We start from the raw sequence: 4,854 nt of genomic DNA, 5'->3' as shown, positions 1-4,854 counted from the left end.
CCAAAATATGTAATAGTAAATCAAGAAAAGAGTTTAACTAAACAGAGCAATGACATCCAGCACACTGCCCCGCACCCTCCTCACCTGTCACTGTATAAACACATGAAACCAGACAAACTGTGACAAGATAAGCATGAGGGAAGGTCATGTTAGAACTAAAGCACATGGATTGTGCCCAGATTCCACACTGATGAACACCTGGAGCCAATTCCGTCACCATCAATATACCAGCTGTACTAGCTTCCTCTACAAAGTCAGCCATTTAGGTACCAAATGTAAAGTTCTATTTCGCTTCTCGTTTGCTGTGATGAACATAAACACCACGATCAAAACCAATCTGGGGAGGACAGGGTTTATTTGACTCATCATCGAGTGAAGGAGGCCAAGGTAGGAACTCAAGGCAGGAATATGGAGGCAGAGACTGAAGCCTCCCCCATGGCTTGTTCAGCTACCTTCCTCACACAACCCAGGACCACTTGTGGGTGCTGATAACAGTAGGGTGGGGCCTTTTACATCAATGAGCAACTAAGGAGATGCTGCACAGACAGCCCCAACTGGTGGAGACAATTCCTGTCTGAGGTTCCCTCTTCCAGGGTTTACCAAGTGGACAACGGAAGCTAACTATGGCAATCACTGGGCAGAAATAAACCCCTTGCCATTCTAGACACATGAATACAAAGGGAAACTTTGTGGTATAAAACAAATATTAAGCCTACTCTTTGAATAATAAATTAACCAGAACAAGTCTAGCCTAAAAGAATAAACTATGTATCACCAGTTGAGCCACCTCTGAACAATGACACTAGTCTGGGGACAGCCGCTTCTCCACATGTGAATTTTATTTAGGCTTTAAATTTACACAAAGAAATCTTAACTATACTGTGTACTTAAAACTTAGCCTAAAGAGGGACAGCCCTCACTGACAGTCGGTGTCTGCCAGGAGAGGAAGAGTCAGTTTTCTTTAGGGTGTGGCAACTGGTAGGTACACTATGCCCCAGTGAATGGCCTCACATCTGTAAATACTGGTAGCACAAATTGGACTTGGTGAGGTATTAAAAGAATAAAGAGCACTGAAGTTGTCGGGGGAGGTGGTTGGTAGACATGGGGAGAGTTGGGATGAGTGGAGGGGTGAATATGACCAAAACACACTTACTTGACACACACACAGAATTAATAAAATATATTTTAAAACAAATTCATTACGGTATTTATGATTCAAAAAGAAAGTCAGCTCTTAGAACAGGGTGCATCCTTATACAAGGAGTGGACATTCACAGTAGGGTGTATCCTTATACAGGGAGTGGACATTCACAGTAGGGTGCATCCTTACACAGGGAGTGGACATTCCCAGTAGGGTGCATCCTTACACAGGGGGTGGACATTCCCAGTAGGGTGCATCCTTACACAGGGAGTGGACATTCCCAGTAGGGTGCATCCTTACACAGGGGGTGGACATTCCCAGTAGGGTGCATCCTTAAACAGGGGGTGGACATTCCCAGTAGGGTGCATCCTTACACAGGGGGTGGACATTCCCAGTAGGGTGTATCCTTATACAGGGAGTGGACATTCACAGTAGGGTGTATCCTTACACAGGGGGTGGACATTCACTGTAGGGTGCATCCTTATACAGGGAGTGGACATTCACAGTAAGGTGCATCCTTATACAGGGAGTGACATTCACAGTAGGGTGCATCCTTACTCAGGGAGTGGACATTCACAGTAAGGTGCATCCTTAAACAGGGAGTGGACATTCACAGTAGGGTGCATCCTTACACAGGAAGTAGACATTCACAGTAGGGTGCATCCTTACACAGGAGTGGACATTCACTGTGGGGTGCATCCTTACACAGGGAGTGGACATTCCCAGTAGGGTGCATCCTTACACAGGGGGTGGACATTCCCAGTAGGGTGCATCCTTAAACAGGGGGTGGACATTCCCAGTAGGGTGCATCCTTACACAGGGGGTGGACATTCCCAGTAGGGTGTATCCTTATACAAGGAGTGGACATTCACAGTAGGGTGCATCCTTACACAGGGGGTGGACATTCACTGTAGGGTGCATCCTTATACAGGGAGTGGACATTCACAGTAGGGTGCATCCTTACACAGGGAGTGGACATTCACAGTAGGGTGCATCCTTACACAGGGGGTGGACATCGCAGTAGGGTGCATCCTTACACAGGGGGTGGACATTCCCAGTAGGGTGCATCCTTACACAGGGAGTGGACATTCACAGTAGGGTGCATCCTTACACAGGGGGTGGACATTCACAGTAGGCCTAAAAGCATCAACAGCTAAGGATGAATACAAGTGCAACAAACAAGATTTTCCTTTTTAAAGATTTACCTTTATTTTCAATTATATGTGCACATGTGTCCTTATATGCACATATAGGAGGGTGCCCACAGAAGTGAGAAGGCAATGGATCCCATGGAGCTGAAGTTACAGGAGGTCGTGAACTTCCTCAAGTAGGGTCCTGGGAACCAAACTTGGATCTTCTTAGAGCACAGTATGTGTTCTTAACCACTGAGCTCCCTAAACATCTTTATCTAACACTGATCTCCTAAGGAATAAAACTGAATTATTTTCAACAAACACTGCTACTATTAGTCAAAATAAATTATTCTGTACCTAAGTGTACATGGGAATCAATAAGCATTAATAGTAAATAGCTGTATAGACAAACTTGGCAATCAAACTTCAATTTTATTGTTAACCCCACACTGACATGCAGATAGGGAAAGATGAAAAGACTATTAAAAATGTGCCAGGCAAGAACCATCAAAAACACACCTCTTGCATGATCTATGCAGTGACACGTTTAATGGCTGAAATAGCCTCACAATGCAAAGAATTATGGTTTGCTCCTTAATTAGAAACAAAATGACTAGTTAACTGTGTCAGTCCAACCTGAAATTATTTCCCTACTAAGAGGGTGGGGAAAAATACCCAAGAAAAGCCTGTGCAGCTTTGACTTAATCCACTGTTATTACTCTCCTAAAATGATCAACAGACTCTCTCAATGGAGCAGCAACTTAGGGGACTAAGGAAACTAGAATTACCTCTAAATATTCTTAGGCTAATAAACCGAAGTAATTAGCTTATCAATTATTGATCCAAAATATTTTTAAAATGGACCAACTTACCTGAGGGAGGAAAGTACAATCCTATTTTTAGGGCCTGTATTGAAAATAGAGTTTACCACCTTTGGGTCCTATCAGGACATCCTAATGGTGAAACCACCATTAATGTTTCATTTATTCAGTGATTAAAGTCCTACAGGATCTGTGCTCAAAACAGAGTAACATAGGCCGGTGTCTAATAATAACTTCTCTCACTTTGAAAGGACAAGAGAAAGAGCCAACTAATTGAAGTGACCTTAATCCAACAGATGGAATTTGTGAAGCTAATAAGTGAAACTAATAAATTTGCTTTAATCCCTGCCCCAAATCAGGCTTGTTTAGGCAGTAAGCCTGGTAGCTAAGACTTAAAACGTTACTTCCTAGTGTTTGAGTCTTCTTGGTGCCACGATGTATTTAAATGCCCTCCTACTAACAAATAAGTTCTTCTCACCAAAGTACTCCTCGCTTTAACTAAGTTAAATGTATTAGGTTATATACAACTACATACAAATACTAATAGACCACTAGTTGGTTTATCCCTGTAGTAGCAGGACTAGTGGAGCACATTTTGATGAAACTGAGGTAGTCGGAATCAGCATCAAGATTTAGTGTTAAACATGTTAGGTGTCTATTTGTTCTACTTTCTATAGTAGTTTATACCATCATTATTATCAGAAGCTACACTTTTTCCAGGGACATTTAATAACCCACACAGTTTAATAATCCACCACAGTTTTGCTACTTTGTTTTTGAGACATGATATCATGCATTCCATGTAGCCAAGGATGATCATAAAGTTCTGACCGTCTTGCCTGAAGCTGCCCTATGCTAGGATGAGAGCATGAGGTATTCCCCTGAATCCCAGGGCCTCCTGCTTGCTAGGCAAGTCCCCCATCAACTGAACTGTATCCCCAGGCCCAGACTCACCAGAATAAACATTATAAATAAACCCATGTCTCCCATTTTCATGAATCTGAGTGTTTTACTCTCAATTACAACATGATCAATTAATGCATTATTAAGAAATTTTTCCTACATTTAACTCCAGCATTATGTGTAACATTTCTTTACTTATTAGAACATTGTGTGACAGACTTTTCCTGGGGATACAACACACACACACACACACACACACACACACACACACACACACACACATACACACACACACACACCTGCTCACCCCAGATAGACAGCCCATGACAGACCAAAGTGTAGATACCACCACCAAAGTTCAATTTGGTGAACAAATGTCTTATTTGGGACATTTACAGCAATGTGGGTGAAGGGTTACTTACAGGAATAGCAAAGACTCAAAGACAGCTGTATCACCAAAGTTTATGTCCCCATGAGTGACTGCTCACAAAAGCTGAAAATCTGGAGAATACTGCACAATTGGCAGGCAGCTCAAAAGGATGGAGAGTATGTTTTCCAGGTGGCTCAGCTGGTCTGAGCCTCTTCCAAGGAGCTGGACTGGAAGTCTTTGCATCTTGACTCCACTGAGTGGTCTTTACTGTTTACTCTTGGGGATAGGGGGCTAGTGAATCTGGTCAGTTTCAGGGACTTCCTGAAGCTATTTTGAGTTGTTTATCTTGTGTCTTAAGGAGCTTTCCTGTATGATGTACTGATTCAGTGGGGGAAGGAAACTGCTACATAACATAATGAATATATCAAGTATTCCTTGATATATAGAGAAAAACTATGACCAGGAGTTACTTTGATACAATACACC

Source organism: Peromyscus californicus, unplaced genomic scaffold (assembly GCF_007827085.1).
Source record: "Peromyscus californicus insignis strain IS unplaced genomic scaffold, ASM782708v3 Scaffold_8__1_contigs__length_139910024, whole genome shotgun sequence".
Taxonomy (NCBI): Eukaryota; Metazoa; Chordata; class Mammalia; order Rodentia; family Cricetidae; genus Peromyscus; species Peromyscus californicus.
Note: the sequence above shows the minus strand (reverse complement) of the source record.